Raw genomic sequence first — 25,584 nt, forward strand, 5'->3', positions numbered from 1 at the left:
AGTAGGCACCCCCGTTCTTCAGCACCCACCAAGGCAAGGGAGCCCAGGCCCATCCAGATCGGGGCCTACGGCAGCAGGACCGCCCAGCCCCACAGGACCCGGGCCAGCCCACCCGACCCCACCGTAAAGGAAACTGTACCCACCCGAACATTCAATCATCTCCCAGTCTGCACAAGACAGTAGACTCCCAGGTTAAGTTTATTCTCTTTTTTTTTTTTTTTTTTTTTTTTTTTTTTTTCCGCCTGTCCCATTTGGTTCTTTAGCCGTCAGAATTGTTGTCTGAAGACCAACAAGGATACCCAATGGATTTATTTTGCCAAATGGATCATCATGGCATTGCCGTATTGGTCCATTTGATCGACCTTTGTTTTTATTATTTATTTTATTTTCAGTTGTTACAGACGGGACAGACATGAGTGAGGGATAGGAAAGGGAGAAAGAAAGAGGAAGGTAAAGAAAAACAGAAGGGGAGAGGGACAGTGAGAAAGGGGGGAAGAAAAAATATCTCCGGGATCACCTGTTGAGAGAAAAAGAATAGAAAACAAGCAAAAAAAAACAAAACAAAGCAATATACTATACACAACACCATCGCATTAATCTAGCTAAGTGTAAACAGCAGTAAATCAGAATCAGAATCAGAATTTATTTGTCACATACAGGTTACCCTGCAGTAAAATGAGACACCCCCCCCCCCCCCCCCCCCCCGACCTTACACATATAACACAGACATTACATTGGGGGTTACAAGTCGGAGATCGGCAGTTACGGAAAAAAAACACTGAAATGTACACACAATGGGAAGGTACAAGAGGAAAAAAAGAGACCCCTACTCATGCTGTGCTTCCATGGTAGGACAGCACGAGAACAGGAAACAAAAAAAACTCCTCTGCACAAAAAAAGCACATGAATGTTCACAGCACAACATTATGAAGACATAACAAGCCACAGGGATGGGTAGGGGATGAGGAGTAATCCCAGGCAACACAGCAGACATCCTGCCACTGCGCCGACTCGCCAGCGCGGGCCCAGACCCGCCTCGTGTTCCCAGGAGGTAACAAGCATCGAAGGCGTTGGAAAGGGAAGGGGAGATGAGTGAGTGCTTATCAGTGTAAGTGTGTGTGTGTGTGCGTGTCCATAGTTCAGCTGAGACAGTGTCCTTCGCCCTATCAGGCTAAGTAAACAGTCCTCCAGCCAATCCAGGTGGCCTTGCAGGGATGAGGAGAATAGTCATCACACAGTCGTTATCAGGGAGTGTTTGTCCGGCTTCAGCCTTGGGCCTGTGCAGCTGGCGCCGTGGTGGTGTCTGCATTTGATTCCGAATTTGTTGATTTATTGATAATTTTCAAAGCTGATCTTTTTAACACTCTGAAACTGGTCTCTCTATCTCCCGTTGGAGAGCCGCGAGCCTCCCCATGATGGTATCAAACTTCTGATCCGTGGTGTTATCATTCTTTTGATTCTGAGACCTCACAACTGCAGTGATCCGTTCTGTGATGTGATCCAGCTTTCGCTCAAGGTTCTCATTTTGAGCAGGGCCCTCTCTGATGTATCCCACCATATGCTCAATGGTGTTGTTTTGAGCCTTCACAGAAGCCGTAAGCGTCTCCAAGGTGTTAACCATGCTGCGATCGTTGTGAGAGGTCGCGACTCGTCCCGTCGCTTCGATTCCAGCGGGCAGCTTTGGGGGGGTTTGAACAGCCGGTTCCGCTCTGTTATTTCTCCGATAAGTCAGGGCCATGCCAGCTCCGATCAGCAAGAACCCCGTTATCATGGTTCCGAATAGGTAAACATCTTCAGCGTCCTCGATCGACAGTCCCGCCAGGCACACGACCCTCCATTTCTGCCACCCGTCCATCGTGTAACCGGCAGGGAACGTCCCTCCGGGGCACTCGGGCTCTCCCGAGCCCAGACTTCTCGTTGAGAAGAGGGTGTCAATAGCATTCAGAGACCAGTTGATCAAATCCATAATTCTCTTTTAGGTTTTAGAGAACGACAGTGAGAGACTGTTCCAGGGAAAAGAATAATGCACATGAGACAGACAAGGACAGAGAGGCTAAGCAGGGAAGATAAGGGTAAGGAGGAGAGGAGAAAAATGCGACCGCCTCCGCTGAGAGCCAAACGAGAAACTAAATATTGAATGTTGTTGTGCAGCACGCAGGACAGACAGCGCACAATGTGCTTTGAAGTAGCAGCCAAGAAAGGTGTGATTTAAGTCTACGAACAGTGAACACCCGTGTGCACACCTGTGTGGATCGGCGCGCTTGCATTCAAATGCTTTCCCCATGTAATGGTCTGCTAGAGGATGTAGAGAGCCATAGCCCTGTCCCCCAGGGCATGAAGCAGGCATGGAGGAGATCCAGGCCCCAGACATCCAGAGGCCCCAGAGTGCAAGAGCCCAAGGAGGACCACCGGAGGGGCATCCGTGCCACCTTCATGGGAAGGGCTGAGGATCCCCAGACGAGGGGTCACCCAGTAGCCACCGGGCAGAAGCTAGAGGGGGCTGCACCGGCGTGCCCGCCGGCTCCGCCGGCAGCCAGCTGTGCCCGAGTGAACCGAGCCGCAGGCACAGAGGCCGGAGGCCCGAGGGCCCCCCGCGCCCCGGAAGAGGCCTGACCGAGCAGCAGGCGCCAGGCCCCGCCAAGTAGCCACCGGGAGTGAGCTGGCACATGACCTGAGCGCCCAGCCCCGGACACCAAGAACCAACAATGCACCGACCCCTGAGGGCATCAGTCACCAGCAGGGAGTGTGGTGAGGGGAGATAGGCCTCCACACTTTGGAGGGCCTGGGAGTTCCCAGAGAGGTGGAGTCTAAGACCCGACCTGACATATAGACACAGACAAACAGGCACACACAGACACAGACATGCATTCCCACCCTCATGCACACATATACAAACACTCAGCACTCACCCAACGTAGGAATAAACGTAAATGGACATGTACACACAATCACACTCCCCAAACATACTCTATACCCCGGGTCCAGGTATCCTCGCCCCCAGAGGTGGAAACGGCACCCAGACCCAAGAGATGTTACCCTTCCCTCCGGGGTGGAGGCAAGCAGACCGCCCCAGGCTCCGCAGCAGCAGGGAGGCCAATCGGACAGCCAGCATCTCTTCCCAGCCCCCCCGCCCTGATGGCTAGCAGAGAACGGGGGTGTGTTAAGACCCCATACCTCCCTCCTCCCGCTCAAGTGTAGTGTTGCTGCGTGTTGCTCTAAAGTGTATTTAAAACAAGGGAGAGCATCGTGCTGCTGCCAGAGAGCAGCAGGTGTTAGCACGGCCACTCCCGAGAACCCTCAATGTCTACATGGATTTAAAATTGAGAGGTGGGCACCGGCGCCAGAGGTAGGTTTGAATACACAGACCGTCTACTGGACGCCGTTAACGTGCCCACCCTCAAGGCCCTATATATATATGTGTGTGTGTGTTATGAGAGTGTAAGTAATGTGGATGTCTAAGTTGTGAGATAAAATTGAGGCACAGGTGGCCAGAAGAGGACAGGGGGGGGGGGGGGGGGGGGGGGGGGAATGTCTCCCCTGCACCCTGGTGACACACCCGCACCCCAAAGCCCTACCTGTGTGGGTGGGTGTGGTGGAGCGGGAAGAGGGAGGCAGCCGGGGATGGGGAGGAAAAGAAGGGAGGGGAGGGTGTCCCTCCCTAGGGCCAGCTCCCCCGCTGACCCCAATAGGCACCCCCGTCCTCTGGTATCCACCAAGGCAAGGGAGCCCAGGCCCATCCAGACCGGGGCCTACGGCAGCAGCACCGCCAAGCCCCACAGGACCCGGGGCAGCCCACCCTACCCCACTGCAGAGGAAACTGTACCCACCCCAACATTCAATCATCTCCCAGACTACACAAGACACAGACACCCAGGTTAAGTTTATTCTCCACCTCTCCTATGTCTCTCCCCCACCTGCAGAGTGGACTCCTGCAAAGATGGAACAACCTCCCTGCCAGTTCAAGAGCCCCCCGGTTAGGCCGATGCACAAGAGGCCCCCTGCGTCAGGGCTGAGCCCCCGTGCACCCACCCGCCCACAACCTTGGCGACACACCGACGAGGACCGAAGCCCCCAAGGCCCAGCCAGAGCCCCAGCACGGAGGCGAAGCACCCCCGAACCCCAAACCCCCACGCCCGCCCCGGATCCACTCAGGGGCAGCCAGGCCACCAGGCCAGTAACCTACGTCCGCCAGCACAGACCATCCTCCAGCCCCGCTGCACGCGGCCACGAGGAGAACAACCGCTGAGAGCGACCAGAGCCACTAACCAGGTTATGAACACAACCCCCGGGTTAAGCCCTCCAGGGATAACGTCTCTAGGGGTCCTCCAGGTGCCCTAAGCCCATCCCAACCTCCACATCAACCACAATAGCCAAGGCGGGACCAAACCACGACCCCCTACCCCCGCTAGGTGATGGAGCCGATCAAAGGAGCCCAGAGGGATTGATCTAATGTGGTGGCAGAGGCTATATCGAGACTAATGTGATCTATTAGATAGTTTCTATATTGGCTAGAATTAAGATTATTTTTATTTTTCCAGTTCATGAGGACCGTTTTCTTGGCGATGCATAGGGCAGTAAAAACCATGTGGACTGTATTAATTTCTGTAGTGACATCATCCAAATTTCCCAACAAGCATACTAAAGGGGAGGTTGGAATTTTACATTTCAGATACTTTGATAAGTCCTCACATATCTCGTGCCAAAACTTCTGCACTGGTGGACAGAACCAAAGAGCGTGGATGTAACTGTCTGGTGTATTGCCTTGACAGTGTGAGCAGTTGTTGGCGGATGTAAAGCCCATCTTGAACATTCGATGACCTGTATAGTGCACTCTATGCAGTATTTTGTATTGTATTAATTGCAGATTGGGATTTTTAATCAATTTAAAGGTTTTTAAGCAAATCTGAGACCAGACGTTTTGGTCTAAGCTGACTGATAAATCTGCTTCCCACTTTGCAATAGGAAGGGATATTGATTCATCTATTTTAGAAAGTGTTCTGTATATTTTAGATAATAGTTTGGGGGATTTAAGAGTAAGAAATTGAACCACACTTGGTGGTGTTTGTAATTCAACTTGACTGAGGTTAAATTTCTTTTTTACTATGGATTTAATTTGTTGATATTATAAAAATCTTTTCTTGTTGATCCCATATTGTGTAACTAGTCTGTCAAATGGAATAAATTCTGTTCCCTCTAATATATGTTCTAAGTATTTAATTCCTTTACAACTCCATTCTGGGAAATTAATCATATTATTGTTTTGTAATATGTCAGGGTTATTCCAGATAGGTGTACGTTTGCATGGGATTAATGAAGACTCCGTTATTTTTAGAAACTCCCACCATGCTGTCAGAGAAAAGCTGATGTTGATGCTTTTAAAGCATTCATGTCTTTTGATGTTTGAGCTAATAAATGGTAGGTCTGAAATCTCTAGATCATTGCATAGTGCCTGTTCAACATCTAGCCAGGGCTCATCTAAGAGGGTACATTTTAACCATTCTGAGATGAACTGAAGCCTGTTGGCTAAGAAGTATTGGTGAAAATTAGGCAGATCTAATCCTCCTCTATCCTTGGTTCTTTGTAGCGTTTTTAAGCTGATGCGCGGGGGTTTATCTTTCCAAAGGAATTTAGAAATATGTGAATCCAGAGATCTGAACCAATCTTGTGATGGTTTGTTAGGGATCATTAAAAATAAGTAATTTATTTTTGGCAAGATCATCATTTTTATAGTGGCGACCCTTCCCATGAGTGATATGGGTAGAGATTTCCATCTAGTCAGATCGCCTTCTACTTTCTTTAGAAGTGGGATGTGGTTTAATTTAATTAAGTCTGAAAGCTTAGGAGAAACATTAATACCTAAATATTTAATATTTCCAGATTGTAGTGGGGCAGAAGATGAATTATGGAAGGAGCAGTTAATGGGAAGAACTGTAGATTTTGGCCAGTTAATTGAATAATCTGAAACTCTTGAAAACCAGTTTATTAGAGTAATTACCTCAGAGAGGTTGATTTGTGAGTTTTGCAGAAAAAGCAACACATCATCCGCATAGAGACTGATTTTATGTTCTACGTTCTTACATTTTATGCCCTTAATTGTTGTAGCCTGTCTAAGTGCTGCTGCTAGAGGTTCGATAAAAATTGCAAAAAGTGAAGGGGAGAGTGGGCATCCCTGTCTGGTGCCCCTCAGGAGACAAAAGCTGGAGGATGTCTGGTCATTTGTTCTGATACGAGCTGTTGGGGAATTGTATAATATTCTTATCCAATTTATGAAAGAGTTTCCAAAACCAAATTTGTGTATAGTTGCAAATAAAAATTTCCAGTTAACTCTGTCAAATGCTTTTTCTGCATCTAGAGATAATATTATGGTTTCAATGTTTTTATTGTATGAGTAGTCTATTAAATTAAGTAATCTACGAGTGTTTGTTGAGGAGTGCCGACCTTTTATGAAACCAGTTTGGTCAGGATGAATTAAGAGGGGGGTTATTTTCTCTAATCTCTTTGAGAGAGCTTTGCAGATTATTTTAAGGTCTACATTTATAAGGGATATTGGACGATAACTTGAGGGAAATAAAGGGTCTTTTCCTGGTTTTAGCAGGAGACTAATGTTAGCAGAATTCATATTTGGTGGTAGTCTGCCATTTTTCTTGATTTCCTGCAACATTCCATGGAATACTGGTGCCAAAATTGTCCAGAATTCTTTGTAGAATTCTGCAGGAAAGCCGTCTGGACCTGGAGCCTTATTATTGGGCATACTTATCAGGGCTTCCTGGAGTTCACCTGGCGTCAGTGGCGAATCCAGTGCCATTGCTTGACTGTCTAGTAATTTTGGAAGAGTTACGTTGTCAAGAAACAAATCAATTTCATTTTTAGACGGGTTTATTTGTGGTGAATATAAAGTTTCATAGAAATCCCTAAAAATCTTGTTTATTCTTCCAGGGTCATATATTGTGTTCCCCGATAAATCTTTAGTAGCACATATAGTTGTTTTTTCTTTATTTATTTTTAACTGGTTTGCTAGAAATCGACCTGATTTGTTACTGTGTTCAAAATTCTGCAAGCGAAGTCTTTGTACAAGGAATTGTGTTTTTCTATTAAAAATTTCATTTAATTCTAGTTTTGTTTTGCATATTTTGTTCATTATTTCTTGATCTTGGTGGAACGCGTAGGCTTCTTCTAAGGATTTGATGGTTTTTTCTAATTCCTGAATATTTTTGTTTTCTTCTTTCTTTTTGTGTGATGAGAAAGAAATTATTTTACCTCTCATCACAGCTTTTCCTGCTTCCCATAGAACAGAAGCAGATGTTCCGGGAGTGTCATTAAAGTCTAAATATGAAATCCATTCCTTTTTAAAATATTTAATAAAGTCTTCATCTTTAAGTAGTGATGTGTTAAATCTCCAGTTTTTACTTGGCGTAGTATTATTCTTGTGCATTAGTGTTAAAGATACAGGAGCATGATCGCTGACAGCTATAGGGTGAATCTCAGTGTCTGAAATGTCACTCAGCAGTGAGCTGCTGACCAAAAAATAATCCAGATGAGAGTAGGAGTGATGAACATGTGAGAAGAAAGTATATTCCTTACTGTTGGGGTGAAGGGAGCGCCATGCATCGCAAAGGCCATAGTCGCTCATATACTGTTTGATTATATTTGTGGATTGCCAATTCCTGTTGTGTTGAGCCTATCCATTTCTTCATTTAGTCCAAGGTTGAGGTCGCCTCCAAGAATGAGTGTGCAATCAAGGTGTTCAGAGAGTGCACTAAAAAATCCGTGGAAGAATTCAATTCAATTCAATTCAATTCAATTTTATTTATATAGCGCCAAATCACAACAAATGTCGCCTCAAGGCGCTTCATAGATACAGAGAAAAGCCCAACAATCATATGACCCCCTATGAGCAAGCACTTTGGCGACAGTGGAAAGGAAAATCTCCCTTTTAACAGGAAGAAACCTCCGGCAGAACCAGGCTCAGGGAGGGGCGGCCATCTGCTGCGACCGGTTGGGGTGAGAGAAGGAAGACAGGATAAAGACATGCTGTGGAAGAGAGACAGAGATTAATAACAGATACGATTCAATACAGAGAGGTCAGTTAATACATAGTGAGTGAGAAAGGTGACTGGAAAGGAAAAACTCAATGCATCATGGGAATCCCCCGGCAGCCTACATCTATTGCAGCATAACTAAGGGAGGATTCAGGGTCACCTGGTCCAGCCCTAACTATATGCTTTAGCAAAAAGGAAGGTTTTAAGCCTAATCTTAAAAGTAGAGATAGTGTCTGTCTCCTGAATCCAAACTGGAAGCTGGTTCCACAGAAGAGGGGCCTGAAAACTGAAGGCTCTCCCTCCCATTCTACTTTTAAATACTCTAGGAACAACAAGTAGGCCTGCAGAGCGAGAGCGAAGTGCTCTAATAGGGTGATATGGTACTACAAGGTCATTAAGATAAGATGGGGCCTGATTATTTAAGACCTTGTATGTGAGGAGCAGGATTTTGAATTCAATTCTGGATTTAACAGGAAGCCAATGAAGGGAAGCCAAAACAGGAGAAATATGCTCTCTCCTTCTAGTCCCTGTCAGTACTCTTGCTGCAGCATTTTGGATTAACTGAAGGCTTTTCAGTGAGTTTTTTGGACATCCTGATAATAATGAATTGCAGTAGTCTAGCCTGGAAGTAATAAATGCATGAACTAGTTTTTCAGCGTCACTCTGAGACAGGATATTTCTAATTTTAGAGATGTTGCGCAAATGGAAGAACGCAGTCTTACATATTTGTTTAATATGTGCGTTGAAGGACATATCCTGGTCAAAAATGACTCCAAGGTTCCTCACAGTGTTACTGGAGGCCAAGGTAATGCCATCCAGAGTAAGAATCTGGTTAGATACCATATTTCTAAGCTTTTCAGCGCCGAGTACAATGACCTCAGTTTTATCTGAGTTAAGAAGCAGAAAGTTAGTGGCCATCCAAGTCTTTATGTCTTTAAGACATTCCTGCAGTTTAACTAATTGGTGTGTGTTATCTGGCTTCATGGACAGATAGAGCTGGGTGTCATCTGCATAGCAGTGAAAATGTATGCTATGTCTTCTAATGATGCTGCCTAGGGGAAGCATGTATAATGTAAACAGAATTGGTCCTAGCACCGAACCCTGTGGAACTCCATAATTAACCTCAGTGTGTGAAGAGGACTCTCCATTTACATGCACAAATTGGAGTCTATTAGATAGATATGATACAAACCACTGCAGTGCAATACCTGTAATACCTACAGCATGTTCTAATCGCTCTAATAGGATATTATGGTCAACAGTATCGAATGCTGCACTAAGGTCAAGAAGGACAAGCACAGAGATGAGTCCACTGTCAGAGGCCATAAGAATAGATAGAATGAGGGTTCATCAACATTTGGACCATATATACTTACAATACATAGTTTTTTGTTCAATATTGATAGTTTAATAATTAGAAATCTACCCTCTGGATCTATAACTGTATCGAGTACTGTAAAATTAACATTTTTATGTATTAAAATTGCTACTCCTCTTTGTCTAGAATTATAACAAGCTGCAAACACATTAGGAAACTCAGGTGTTTTAAGTTCGTTTAAACCTGTAACAGGTCTGTGAGTTTCTTGTAATAAAACAACATCTGCCTGTAGTTTTTTAAGCTGGTTAAATATCTTTAACCTCTTTCCTCTGGTGCCAGCCCCATTTACATTCCATGTGACAAACCTCAGCATGCCCATAATTGTGTGTGTATGTCTAATGATGTAAGCTGGGTGTTTCGTTTAGACGGGTGGAGAAAATGTGGAAACATCACTTGTTTGTAAATAGAAAGAGAAAAAAGTGTGGTGATAGGCTCCATAAGTCTGACTATGTGTGTGACTATTCACTAATATGAACAAGCGTGGCTTGCGTATGTGTCCTGTAAGTCTGTGCTTGCTGTGAGGCTGTTGTAAATGTGCTGCCGTTGAGCGCATGTGTTTGCGTGATCGTGGTGTGAAAATATGGAGAAATAGAAGGTGTTGTTTGTAGGTGAGTGGGGAAGTAGGTGATCACAGCAGTGAAAGACAAGAGAAAGAAAGAAACCACATAAACTGTGAGCGACAACAAAAAAAAGAAAAGAAACGGAAACATTCCAATTAAAGTAATGACGGAGGGTGACGGTGTTATATCTGCAATGACATCATACTGATATTACTAGGTTAAACCCATGTTAAAGGAGAAAGTGTGAATGAATAAGAAAAGAGTGTAGCGGGTTCTTATCTGGAGTGCAGTCAATATAACCACGGTGTGGTGCCGGGGTCGCGGTAGAGCTGTCCGTCCACGTAGAGCCGGTCCACGGCGATGACAGCACGGGAGCCTTTCTGGATGAAGCTACGTCGGACTGGGAACAGGACCTTGCGTCGTTCCAGGATCTCTTTGGGGAACTGGTCATTCACGCTGAAGTCCGTTCCTTTCAGTTCCCTGCCGCGACTCTTCACCTGTTCCTTCTGTTTGAATTGACCAAATTTGGCCACAATAGGACGTGGTCTCCCGGTCCGCGACCTCACGCCCCCCAAGCGATGCACTCTATCGAAGGCGATGTTCTTTACGGTGTCCTCCGGCAGCTTCAGGTGGATTTTAATGAAGCTTTTCACCGTTGCCTCCGCGTCCTCTCCGGTAGATTCTGGAATACCAGAAAAAACAAGATTATCTCTCATGCTACGGGCTTGTAGATCGATAACGGACTCTTTTATTTTTTTATTTTCAGTGTTTAGCTGGGTCACGTTATCGGCGAGAGATTTGACCGACTCCCGTAGCGTGGCATTTTCAGCGGCAAGCGTTTCCACCTGCTGCTGGCTGAATTCCAGGGATTCTCTCAGAGATTTAAATTCCCGGTGTAAAATCTCCACCAGGGACAGCCTCGCATCGAAACTGGACAATCGCTTGTCGATTGACTCCAGGATATCTGCGATGTCTTTGCCGGCAGGCGATGTTGTGCCGGGGGAGTCTGCCGGGCGACATCTCTTCGATGACGGCGTCTCGGTTTTGGCCGGGGAAGATGCACTCTGGGCCTTCTTCATTACTAAATCTTGGAAGCAGCGGTCGATGTATTCTTGGAGAGCGTCTAAACTCTCCCCGTTGTCCTCCAGGGTGTTAGAGATGATAAGACAGATGTTGTTAGTTATATGACAGTTGGTTAGTTTATTTGGCAGTACTGAAGCTTAAGGAAACTTTGTTAAACTCTACGCTACCATTCGCTTTTTTTTTTTTCGCCAAATCTCCGGCGTCTGACGTCACCTACAACATGGGTCGCTTACCTTACCCGTCACTTCCGTCACTTACCGCGTCTTCCCTAATGACTTAAGTTTATTCTCCACCTCTCCTATGACTCTCCCCCACCTGATGACTGTTCTTGCAGAGGATGGGCGTCGTTATTGTGTGGAGAATGATGTACTGGCACCTTTTAGGCGCCTTAATACCAGTCAATCATGGTGTTGCTGCTCACCAAAACTTGTCCAAACTCATTGTCTCATTCCCAGTAGAGGGAGTCTGTGCAGAGCGCTATATCACGACCTCACTGACAAAAAGAAAAGCTTTCTCTGTGCCGTTAACCACGTCGGTGCTGTACAAGTAAAACTTTGAAGATTGATGCGGAGGTGTGGTCCCTGGCTTAGCTGCAGGGGAGGAGTGGTGCAGTGAGCTCCAGGGGCAGTACCAGGGAGTACCAGTATATTTTTTGGTTTTGTTCTGTGACTCGTCATTTCCTTGTCCTCAAACTCTGTCCTGCAGTGCCTCAGATTCTAAAATGATCCTGAGAGATGAGTCTGCAGGAGGAGGCGAGTATAGTGTTTTATCTTTAAACTGGAACATGCAAACACAGCAGGATGAGGACGTTGTCTGTGCCACGTCTGTTATATTCTTGTCACATGTGCCATGTTGTGAATTTAAATAAAAGTAACCCTAAATATAAAAACTGAAAAACACAGCATCATCAACATAACATCTGTGAGTCGCAGAAAGCCACAAGGAAACAATTTATGATGCAGCTGTGCCGCACTTCATGTTTAATTAGCACCGCTTTAAAATGAAGCTCTAAAGTGAAGATGTGCCATTTTTCTAAACGCCTGTTGCCTCGACTCCCCTCTTATCCCCTCTCCTCTCACATCTCCTTAGTCACATCTCTGGTGGGAGGGGAGGATTTGAGGACGTGTAATGTGGGAAATGAGAAAGAGGTCTTCGTGTCTCAGAGTCAGCTATTTGATTTTGGTTACTTCCTGCTTGACTCGTATCTCACGCCTGTCTCTCAGCACCAAACTCGTGGGTGTAAATACACAGGGGCGTATATTGCGCACTAATCAGGCATTAACATTATGATCACCCGACTGATGCTGTCAAAACAGCCCTCACCTCATGGTATAGACTCCTGAAGGTGTGCAATGGTATCTGCACCAAGATGTTAGCAACAGATTCTTGTTGTAAGACACTTTCATGGATCTGACTTGTTTGTCCAGCACATCCCATGAATGCTTGATTGGACTGAGATCTGGAAATTTAGAGGTCAAGTCATGTTTTGCTCCTCAAACCGTCCCTGAACCAATTTTGTTTTGTGGCACAGAGCATTGTCGTGCTGAAAGAGGCCGCAGCCATCAGGGATTACTGTAATCATGAAAGGGTGTGCATGGTTTGCAACAATGCTTAGGTAGGTGGTACGTATCAAGGTAACATCCACATGGATGACCAAAGCATCACACTGTCCCCTCCTTCTTCCCATAATGCATCCTGGTGTCACGTGTAAATCGAGGCACAAACTCCATGCTCTGTCTTCTGACACCTTTCTATCAGAACCAGCATGAACTTTTTCTGTAGTTTCTGCAGCTCCTCTGTTGGATCAGACTACCCGGGCCAGCCTTTGCACCCCACGTGCATCAGCGAGCCGCCCATGACCCTGTTCCATCCTTGGGCTTTTTGATAGACACTGATCGCTGCAGACTAGGAACACGTCTGCCTTTTGTTGTTTCCTTTCACTGAGTTACTCTCCTGCATTTGGCATATCTCAGCTACATGTAGCATAAAAACAACCAAGATTTTTTATTTTTGTTCATACAGAACACAAAGTAGACATTTTTATACAAGTGAGCCCTCACTGTGCAGACAGAAAAGAACAGATAACAACTAAAGAAATGTAAAAGAAAAAAGTACATGTGTAGTGCCCTGATTTAAATTATTACAGACACTGTTTGTATTTAATGATCTGTAATCTCTAATGGTGCCACTGCGATGTCATTAGGACTCAGCAGACCTTTAGTCTTTTACACCTCGTGCATAAAAATCGGGATCCATTGAAGTAATGTAGTGAGACTCAGACTCTCCTGTTAACATGGCCCCAAACCAAAAATGAAAATGACTTGTGAGCTCCATGACTGCCAGGCACAGGTGAGGTAAGCAGGTGAGTGTCCCTAGGGCCTAATCGCTGGAACTGAGCTGGCATCGGTGTTGTTAGTTCCACCTGAGCTTTTCCTGGGACCCGTCCAAATGTTAGCTCTGGAAAAGGTCACTAAATCAGATCCACTGGAGAGCAATAAAAGAACACAACTCCTCTGACCTTTTACAGCCAACTGGCGGCCACAAGTTAACACCGCGTTACCTGGAGGATGTCTTTAACTTCTACCTGTGAGCTTTGGAAGTCACCAAAAAAAAAGACAAACTGCAAGAAGCTAGTTGTTCTGTTTCAGGATGAAACGCTGTAAACAAATGAAAATCTGACCTGACCTGCAGCATCCAGCCCTCGCCCTCCCCCCGTCTATGTTTGACCTTTTGCCACTGATAGCAAACAGAAAACAGTGCTTATAGATTTCAGCCATGGCCGGTGTTTGTACGGCCAGACGGATCGATACATCATACTAATAAGTAAAATCTGCAAGCACCAATTATTGCATGTCATGTTTACCCGCCCGAGTGAGTAATCGTCCAATTTAGTGAAAGCTCACCGAGGAAAGTGGAGCTGCCGGGAGCTCGTTATAAATTGTGCGCGCGCTCTCTCTCTTTCGCACACACACACACACACACACACCAACGAGTAATTAAGATCCCAAAACACAAATGTTAATATCGCTCGGAGCCTATTAGGCCTGCGGGGCCCGGGCGTGTGTTCGTACGTGTGCAGGTGTCGAATGAGCTTTTGCTGACTCGTTTCCCAGAATGCCGTTCGCATTTCTAGCACGAGAGCGCCATTAAAGCGAATTTCTCACTAGAGACCGAAAGCAGACGCGATCTTTAAATCAATGAAAAGACAACATGTCATAATAAACAAGACTAAAGCCCACACTGTGTCCCACTTACATATTTCATGCAGTGCATTATTTGCTCTTATTATTTACACATTCATGCTCGCTCGTTCATGCTTTGCAGCACATTTTTATTTGCAGAATTACTTCAAGCTGCTGGGACATGTAGTCAAACTTTGATTATGTTGCATCACTGATGGGAAACTGATGCTTAAAACTCTTATCTGCTTCTGGGTCAGTTCTAAGACGAACTCCTGAATTTTATTTGTGTCTGCTGTAAAGTGTAAAGCACGCGTAATGATTGTAGACTCGCCGATTGTGGGCAAGCTGAGACGTATTGTTTGAAGCTGTCCTGAGACATCTCAAGCTGTTTGTATTTTTTGTGCTGGGACGACTCATTAAAAATGAAAATGCGAACGTTCCACCATAGACTGTAAATTCGAATTCAAAGCAGCTCATAAATGTGTGTATGGAAGTGCATCCTGCATGTTCACAGCAAATGCACACACTAAAGCTAAAGATGCACCTGAGGGTGCCTCCGCCTTTCCGGGGTTCATTCTCATGGGACCAGGAACGCGATCAGGAATTTTCAAAGGAGTTTGTTGTTCTTTACCGAGCGCTGGAGGAAAGGTCAGTTTGTCAGTGAGAACGAGGATTTTCAGAAACTTCCTTACGAAGTTCCTTTTTTTTGAATCAGTGTTTATTTTTACTGATAAAAGTGTTGGTCAGGTGCAAGTTACACACTTACGTGTGCGCTAGAGGGGAGGTCAGTGGGTTATTAAAATATTCACGGCAGCCTGGCCTGCAACTGTTTTCACATCATCCAGTAAAACCATCAAACAGCGGCGGTCTGCGTGCAGGTGCTCTGTGCTGCTGTGAATCGAAGCCAGGTTTGACCTCCGGCGAGCCATCGCTCCGTCGATGATGCGTTATGGATCAATGTGCAGTGGCGCCGCCGCCGGACATGTGTGCGCCTTGTAGAGTTTGCTCCTGTGGTTCGACTCCTGACACGAGCTCCAAAGCTTGTTCACAACCAGCCGGCGGCTTGTTTTCACTGAAAGCTCAACTCATCCAAGGCGTGTTTCACCTTCGACGCCACCGCTTCACACACTATTGATATTCTGCCTGCGCCTCAGGCCCGTGTGTGTGTGTGTGTGTGTACTGTATGTGCCTCTCTGTCTCTCTCTGTGCAGATAGTTTGCCTGAAGGAGCTCTGCTGAAATTAATGACTTTCTGCTGCTGATGCTGGAGGGCCCCTCCCCGTCCTCCTCAGCCTGCTGGTTTGGATGTCGGCTGCTTGTGTTGTCGCTGTGGTGTCCAGTGGCACCGCTGCTCCCGGGAGGAAGAGGGATGACCTGTTTCTTCAAGACAGGAAGGGCGGGAGGATCCCCGTGTCAAAACTTTGCAGCTGCTTTAAGAAGGCTAGAGTTTAGCAGGGTTTCCCTCCTTCCTTTTTTTCTTTTAATTATTCTGCCAGTCTGGTTCCTGACCTCACCGAACCAAATGTGAGGCAAATGGTGAACGATCTTGAAATGAACCATTCCCATTCCCAGGGAGTCGAATGCTGCTGCTTTATTGCTTACAGAGAAGATGACCTCTTAAAATCCAGTCTTAACCCAGTCTGTGGTTAGGACTGGATTTTAGCCATAAATGGGTAATTTTTTAGAAAATTAAGCATATTACTTTTTAAATTAAGTTTCTAATTGTGGCAGTAAATACTTTTTCTGTTGATAACAGGTTTTCCATTTAGTTGGTTCAAATAAGTAAAAGGAGTTAATGAAGCTTTGCAAGCATAAATCACGCTGCCATGACATTTTTAGAGACAAACGTCTTTCTCCTGCATCCGGCCCAAACCAGCCATATTTCTTCAGTCTGTTTCTAATGCTACTGTCATGGACTTTAACCTATAGAGTCTAAGATGGAGCTCTTGGGGCTTTTTTGGTTTCTTTGAGCATTGCTCAGAGTGGCTGGATATCCACTCAGGAAGACTAGCAGCTATCAGGAATGTTTTCCACTTGTCAGTAATCTCTGTCACTGCAGAAGGATGAGACTTCAGATTGTTTCGAATTGGCCTTTTAACCCATCATATATCCTCAAGATCATCGCTGATGTCTTTCCTCCTCCTGTGTTAACGCACACCTTGATGCTCCAGACCAGCAAACTGATAAAACCTCTGCTTTTGAAGGAGCTCACACTCACTAATGATCAATTAATCTGATGATCAGCACCTGGCTGCTACGTGGCACAAACGCCGAGGTCATTTTTTGTTTTTGTATATGTGTTCACACTTTCTCTGCCTCCCCACATGACTTCTTCACGGTCCACATCACTGTGACACAGACTCTATAGGAGCCACTTCAGCTCCAAACAACGATGAAATAATCACAGAAGAGCTTCAGTACTGGACCGATCACAATGGATTCTTTAGAACGTAACACTTCTGATGATGACTTTGACGTCACTGTGAGAACCAAAACATCACAGACTTCATGATAATCATGCAGAAAAGAGAAAAAAGCGAAGTTCAAGTGAAAAGCAAAAAATTATTTGGAGAAAAAAATGTAAATTGTTTTGGATATGTTTGATTTTTTTTTTTTTTTTTTTACAATTTCAAAAGCAAAATTGTGCTCCTCATTCATAATGTTTTTGTCTTTTAGCATTTTAGCTGGTTTAGAGTTTATAGGTACCAAAAACCTTCAGAACCATTTAAAAACAAGGGATTGTCAAACTGGTAAGAGCTGAAAACACAGAATCGTTATTCTATTAAAACCTGAAGAGAACTATGGGTAAATCAAGGACATTTTTACACCATGATTCAAAAAATAAGCTTAACCTGGGTTTTCTTTTGCAGAATAAGAAAGTGGCATTGTTCTGGCCCGGTGATGCCAGGAGAAGGAGCATGGGTTGTCCTCCTCCTGCTGTGACTCACAGGTGGAGAGATCAGGAGCAGCCAGCAAGCGGGATAGATTCTCCAGATTCTTTAAATTGGCAATTAGCTTTAATGAGTGCTTTAATTTTAATGAGAGGCTTCCAGATCTTAGTTCATTCATTCATTTCACGTGTGACACCACCACCACCCTGTTCACCCCGTCCCTCCCCCCCAGCTGTAACATGAAGCCTGTTTGGAGAGTGCTGAGTAACAATTCGCTGACCTTCCACCCAGTCGGACCTGATTTGTTCCACACAACCCTCCCCGCCAGCTACCACCCCCTCTTTTTTAATTAATTTATTTTATTTTATTTTTTCCCTCTGGCATGTCAGTCCATCTTATGTTAGTGAAGCTTTGATTTCACTGCAGTCAGAAGCATCCGAGCCTTAACGATCTGCAGCCCACAGCTACAGCCCCAATTAGGTTAGATGTGGACGCAGAGAGGTATGGAGGGCACGAGCAAATGGAGAAGATGATTGGCCTGATGGTGGATGTTTGATATAAATTGTCTTAATGATTTTAATCCCTCAGAGTGCAGTGTGGACTCAGTCACAGAAATGAGCTGGAGCAGAAACCTGAGGGTTTATGAACACCACAGGCGGACCTGCAACACGAGGACATCACATCCAACAGAGTTTTACAACAAGTATCCTCTGCAGTAACAAAAAATTATTAATTACACACCATCTAGAGAAACTGGTCAGTGCAAAGCTTCTCTGTGATGCTCAAACACACTGAAAATGTTACTGAAGACAACTCTGTCACACACTGAGACAAAGGACTGTGCAGTTATTGGCCTCTTTTTTGGAAGTTTATTTAAAATTGTGCTGACTTGGTTCTGCTGCAGAGAAGAAAAACATCCCACCTACAAGATATTCCTGCTGTGAATCAGTTAGCAGAGCTGTGAGTCAAGTTATTCTCTACTTCACTGGTGACATACATGCTCACTTTGTGATCTAGACATCTACCAACCTACATTTATCATCAATCAGTGGACGTCTTCTGTTTGGTGCACCATTACCGGTCAGCTGTACCAAACCATCTTAAAGTGTATAAAGAAGATATGCAGTTTGTGTAATGTAGCTGAGGGGTTAATCAGAGCAGCAGTGTTTCTGCTGATGGAAGCAATGTTTCATTTTATTCAAATCTTTGTACAATTAATGCAAATCAAAAACATAAAACCTCTAAAATACTTTTTACTCTTTTTGTTTCCAACAAGAAAGGTGATTTATAGAGCAAATGTCTGTGCTTCAGCAAAGACACGTCACTTAATTTGGACTTAATTAGGCTGTTTTGTCATTTAATTGGAAGGAGCTGTTGTCCAACGATATCAGGCTGACAATCTCCTCTAGAATTTAAAATAAATTTGTATTGATTTCAACAAAGTTTGGCTCAACAGTCTGAGTCTGCATCGACTGACCAAATGTGTCCAAGTTGGATTTCCAAGTCTGGCTGCAGACCTCTGAATCACCGCCAGCCTTTCCTACTTGTTCATTATGCTCTTCGACGCTCTGCCCTCAGTTACGGAAACAACTGAGTCACTCAAAGCTTCAGGATTGTGATTGGAGGCATCATCTTCCAGTGCGCGAGCCAGAGGAACGTCTGGGAAAATGTAGCTACAGAAGTTGTTGTAAATCACAGTAAAACTAAGTTAACAGCAGCTTTGTGTTAACTGAAAGTGTCAGCATTAGCGGGGTCGGTACATCAATAGTCTGCTGGCCAGCCATGACGGCAAACACCATGTCAGGCCGAATAAATGATGTTAAACACATGCACATTTATTTAAGAACAAGCACCTGGTGACCGCAGCTTAACAAACTTAGCCCAAATCAGAGTGTCAAACTGGATAAACTGCTTAAAGTCAGGTTTAGTTTTAAATCATGATAATTTATTCTTAATCTCTGGCTTATTTCTCAGTCCGTCTTTTGTCCCATCACCCCAACCCGTGATGGCTGCTCTTCCCTGAGCCTGGATCTGCCTGTGTTTCTTTCTGTTAAAAAGGGGTTCTTCCTTCCCACTCTCATCAAGCGCTTGCTAATACAGGGTCGTGTGGTTGTTGGGGGTTTTTCTCTGTTTACCTTAAAATATAAAGCACATTTACATGACTGTTTTTGTGATTTGACATTAGTTCAATTCAGTTTTATTTATATAAGTTGCTGAGACTGCACACATCCTGCTCTTTACCAAGTAGCAACCTCTGGGGCTGAAAAATTCAACCAACCCACACAAAGACCTGCATTTCCTCTAACATCCACTAGAGGCTCCAGCAGCGAGTCAGTCCCAAGTAAAAATGTCCAACGTGACAGCAGAAACAAACATGTTTATTCCCTGATACAAAATCCTTTCTGGTCATCATGTATATGTTGTGATCTCCAGTCTTTCTCAGGCTTTTCAGTTTTGAAGTTTAGAGTTTCCTCATCATTCTTTGGTTTGTTTGTTAGAATCTGATTTACATTTTCTCACCAGTCTTAATGATTTCTTGGTTGTAGTCAGAGTGCATTGTTTGGGTTTGTTAGTATTTTGTACTTTCAGCTCCTGTTATGTTCACCTAGTGTTTGAATCCTATGGTTCGTACCTGCTGAGATGTTTAGTTTCTTCAGGGTTTCTCCCCCCCTGCCTCGTTTAGCTTGCTGTCAGTCGTTTTCCTTGATTGTGCTCAGCTGTGTTTCTGCTTCCCTAAGTAGCCTCTGTGTGAAGATATAACCTTGTCTGAGTCATTGTCTCAGCATGTGCACATGCTCCTTGGCCTGCACTTTGGTCATTTTGCTTATTCGTTGCATTTTTTTTAAAAGTCATCTATTTTCATACAGGTGAGGTTTCGATTTAGAGTGTAAGCACTTTGACTGACTGCTGGGTGAAGACACAGCTGTCTGCACCTGCTAGCTGTCCTGCTAGCTGTCTGCACCTGCTAGCTGTCCTGCTAGCTGTCTGCACCTGCTAGCTGTCCTGCTAGCTGTCTGCACCTGCTAGCTGTCCTGCTAGCTGTCTGCACCTGCTAGCTGTCCTGCTAGCTGTCTGCACCTGCTAGCTGTCTGCTAGCCTTCACCTCAGCTAACTGGAGTCCCCAAACTGGACCTGGACTGTTTGTGGAGCTGGTGTCTTTTGGAGCATTTGTATTGGACATTATCTGACCAATTATATGGCTGCTATGAAGTTAATTGTACTAACAGACTGTCTATCAAGTCTGAGCTCTAGTTTTTAACTAGAGAAATTAAAGAATTTTATTTGGGTGGTATCTGCTAGACTCTTCGCGTTAGCTGATAAATGTAGCACTGCACCCATGCCCCTCTACATGATAATCTTGAGGGTCCAAAAGGTCAGCGTGGTATGGCCAAAATATTAATATAATACAGTGTTGAGAAACTGGTGGACAACATCTTTTATATACAGTCTATGGGTTTGAAACAAGAAAGCGACTTCCATGTGCAAATTTCCCTCTAGAAGCTGTATTGTTGCTCGTGCACATAGCAGAATACTCTTTTGCTATAGAGACATCCGTCATAATTAATGTAGCTACTGGAAGTACTTGTTGGGTCTCTGTAAACATTGTTGTTCTGGCTTTAAACAACAAGCCGCCGTCTCTTTTGTTAACGCTTTCCTGTCAGGCTTTATTTGGATAAAATGTGCACAAAATGATGAACGAGATAAGGTGAAACAGCCAGCTGCTCGAAGCGAATTGTCTTGAGCAGGCCTGCGGGCTTATGAGACAATTTATTTTTCAACACAGAGTCATTTTAAATGTGAGATTGCACGACTGGAGGGGACCTTTAATGTAGAGCCTAAACCTCCCTCCCAGCGGGGAAATTCTCCCAGTTCTTTCTCTGGTAATTGCAACACCATGATTAAAGGTTATCACTTTTTACTCCCACACAGACGTACAGAAACAATTCATGTGGGGTTTGGAATAACAAGTCAGATTACATACAGTGAGCCGTGTGTACTGAAAAGCCTGCTTCAAACCGGAAATGGAAAACCAGAATAATGCATCGCTTTTCCTCTAGTCAATAAACCCCAAGGGTGGGAGTGAAACAACACTGAATGTATTCTAAGTACTGTGTGTGTGTGTTTTTAATGTTTGATATATTGTATTCCCCAAGGCCATAAGAGCTCACGGGAGCTCCAAATGTGGATTAATCTGCCACTGAAAATAGTCCACAATGACAAAAACAACGATACCAGCTGCTTTGTAGATGGCACATTTAACATAAATAAACTGATGACATATGTTGTTTATTCAAATAAGAAAATTTTTACAAACTAGAATATGTTGCTTTTCAAATGATGTCTGACACTTTCACTTTAACACTTTCTGTTAAAAGCTTTTTCCAAACGTGAGAATTTGATAAAAAGGATAGAAAATGACCTCCAAACCCCAGAAAGGTGATTGCTGACCTGTCGAGTTTTAAGAAGTTAATTCTAAAAGGATCAGGTGTAGACATGAATTGTGTGGTTGTCTGTCTCATAGTTTGATAATAGTCTGCTGGGAAAAGCCTGCAGTTCATAAACTGTATGGGTGCAAGCACAGACAACCTGTAATTAGTGATAAACAACTAACTAACTAATAAAGTACTAAAATGTCGCCTTTTCCCTGTCTGCTAAAACTGTCCACAGACTGGTCAGATAATGTCATTAAAAATGCCCCAAAAGGTCCAACCAACCAATCCTGTCAGTCAAAGAGGCCACACCTCCCAATGGTGCAAATGTCTCATTGGTATTAAATGGAGTCGTTCTAAAGGAAAAAACACTAACTTGCTTTGGAGGCAACCTCAAGCAGCCACTCGAGGCTCTACTTTTTTCAATCATAGAAGCTGCTGCTTGGTCATTTATCATTCATCTTTACTTTACTTTTATACTTGAATTTCCTTCTACTTCCTGTTAGCTAGCCACTTGGTGAAGTTCAGATAAACACCACATGTATCAGACTTTTACTTTCTTAGTTCCCTCTGTCTCAAAAACACCTGATGATGGCCAGAAATGCCTCGATTCATTACAGTTCAGTGACATGAATTTTAGTCTAAACAGCTATAATAATAATAGTAATAATGACCCTCTGTACAGCTGCTGTGAAGGGGGAAATTTAGCATTTAACTGACTCACTGCTGGAGCCTTCTGGTTTAGCCCTTGACACTACATGTTCCTCAGCTTTTTATAGACAAACATTCACAGAGGAGTGATGTTCAGAGTCCAGCTATGGTTCAGACCATATCAGCAGGTCACTGAATGAAATGATAAAATCGACTTCGACTGCAGCCTGGGTGTCTCTAACCCTACAGCTTACTGTGACGCTAACACCCTCACACACATGCACAAGATGCCAACAATGACCGACAAATCTGCACCTTAAACCAATTGTGGTGTGAAAACTCCAGTTAAAGCCTGGATTGGGCTGTTTTAGTCTAGTCGGGAGCTGGAAGAGTTTGTGTTGATGTCTGAGTGAAGAATTAGGCTGTCGATCATCAGATGTTCAGCCTTATAAATAAAAAAAAATCAAGATTTTGGCAGAATGAAAAAGTGTCCATGTTGTGATATTTTGCAGCCCAGGCGGTGTTTTCCTGTATCACACCATCAGCATGAAGCAGCATCCAGCCTCTGACAGAATACCAAGACATAAACACATTAGTATACTGTTGCATATTGTAATGTGTCCCTGACATTTCCTTCCCATTATTCACTAATGCTGCATCCACAGCACAATGTCTCTGAATTTATCACTGAAAATTGATGCAATTTATATTCATCTAGCACAATGACACAACACCAGAATATGGGAATGGATTCCCTACTTCAGTGGAAACCACAGAGTGTGAATGGAAATGGTGAGAACAACTATTTAACAAGCAGCAGCAGCAGCTGAAACACAGACTGAAGATTTACAGGCTTTAAGGACAAATCCCACACATTACTCATTTATTTTTTCAAACATATTTGCTTTTGTGGCTGCACGGAGAAGACTCAAAGACATTTTAGGAACCGTTTAACCAGAATGCTCCAATCAGCAGATGTTCAGGATTGAGAAGTAAATGTAATTTAAAGAGGTGAGTGCTGCAAATTAAAAAACAGAATGTAGGGAGGAAAGAAAAAAAAAGCACAGGACAGGAGCTGTTAAAAACATGACAGATTGACGTAGCTTCTGGGTCTGATTGACAGATTGTGTCATAATAAGAGGAAGGAGACTTCAAGTCGAGTCGAGTTGTTACTCCTCAGCACCGAGAGGAGCTCGTTAAAGAGGTTGGAGGAGCTCGCAAGTTTAAAAAGGCCAACACTGAAATGCATAAAACCTCCAACTTTTAATGTCCAGCAGGGGGCGACATCTATGGTTGCTAAGACTGTCCCACTGCATAGAAAAATGAGCCTACTGCTCACCTGATCTCTGAGCCAAATAAACACTTTTCTGATCAGTTTATGGTTTCGGACGCCAGTTTTGGGTCTTATTGAATTAAGAAACTAAATTACTGCGGCTGTTATGATCCCATTAGTCAAAAATGACAAACAGGAAGTGATCCAGTTTCAGAAAACTAAAACGAGAAAGTTCAGAAGATAAAGTTGCATTAGTTGCATCCATGGTAAATATACAATACTGCTTAATTTCTGCTCCTTTGTCGTATCCTTAAATTATGATGTTCAATATGTGTTAAATGGTGGCAGCTCTGCACTTCATCTGCAGAGGGAAACAGAGCAGTCGCCCAGCTGTAGGTGCTCCATATCAGGGCCATCAGCCCAGCTGCCCGAGATAACGAGCAGCACAACTATTTAAGAGAAGAGAATAATTTATAATTTGGAAAGATGTATCCTTGAGCAACCGAAACGAACGCACTTTAAAATGATATTGACCCGCTTTCCTGCGTGTCCAAGTGCTTATGATCATGAAAAAAACTGTTATCAAAGACCGTTTCTTTTTTTTCCCCTCACACAGAAAATCCTAAAGGTCAAACTTTGAGCTAAAACCAGAAAAAATCAAAGCTCTCATAAAAATGCTGGGTGAACAGACTCGGCCTCGAGGTCGAGAGAGAGCGCAATCTTTAATCTGTGCATCCAAGCTGCCTCTCACCTCAACAGGAAGGAAGCCAAATCTCCACCGAGCATTTCCTGAATATCGATGTGATAAAATGTGATGATGGCTTCAGTGAAATGTTCAGCTACATGAACCTTCAACTCTACTTTTATCTGCCAACATGGACTTTAAAAAAAAAACAGCAATAGAAAGAAAAAGCTTTAGTTTCTATTTCTGCTCAAAAATTCTCATTTTAAAAAAAGGAGAAAAAAAACAGTGACCTCTGCCTGTGGATGAGCGTCTCAAACAAATCCTCTATCATCAGCAGCAGATTAATCCAAATTCACTGGTCTTATTGATCTTACTTGTAAGTAGGATATTCTGTCTTCATTTGACTCAATAATATGGTCTGATTTTCCCAAATGCCAACATCTTAACCTTAAAACCTCTAAAATTTGTCTTACTCCTCAAGTAGTTGAGTTCCATGCTGAGCCAATTAAAGAGTAAACCTGGACTATGATTCTGGGCTTTTTAAAAATAAAACTGACATGACTTTTAAAATCTGAAAGGCAATACTGCCTTCAACGCTCCAGACTAAAGCAACAGATATGCTGTCTGGCTTCAGCGGGGACCAAAAGTCATACACATCAACACGCTTTCCAACCCAGGCTTCCGGAGGGTTTCACAATGTATGAAAATTGCAGAGGAGTCATAAATAATTACAGTTTTCATTAAAATTATTGCTGTTCCTCGTCTGATGAACATCGGTGTAGAACTGCATGGAAGGTTTAAAGTGTCTCTAGACACATACAGTAAAACAAATAAATCATTATCAGTATTGGTAAAAGGCTTGTACGTGGCCATTTAAAATCACAAGGCTGCTTTAATTTTCTAACTGTCACTGTTAACTGGTCAGAAAACTAAAGTTATTACATTTCAAACGAGTTATCAGAAGTTTTTGTTAAAGTTTCTTTTTCCATTTGGGTGATAGGGTTAGGGTTAGGGTTATGCCTAACCCACGCCAACACGGGGAGAACATGTAAACTCCACACAGAAAGGCCCCGGCCAACAGTGCTAACCTCTACGCCACCATGCTGCAAGACTAAAGCAAATAACTGAAACTTAAGAAGGTAGAACTTCAACACATGATCAAAAGCATAATTACCAGAACACTGGAAATCATAACTAAGAGAACTGTTGTGAAGATATGCAGTTAGTAGGTTCTCTTCTTATAACAGAAGGCTTTTCTTTAACACTTTATGTAAATGTGCTTCCTTACCATGCTGCTTTAAACTGAACTCAACCTGACTCTAAGTGGGTAACCAGTGGCCTAAGGTACAAGGTTAAAAGAGGACCGTGATCTCGCCAGAGGTCATGTTGTGCATACTTCTGGGCAATGGACCG

Source organism: Neolamprologus multifasciatus, chromosome 2, assembly GCF_963576455.1.
Source record: "Neolamprologus multifasciatus chromosome 2, fNeoMul1.2, whole genome shotgun sequence".
NCBI classification, from domain to species: Eukaryota; Metazoa; Chordata; class Actinopteri; order Cichliformes; family Cichlidae; genus Neolamprologus; species Neolamprologus multifasciatus.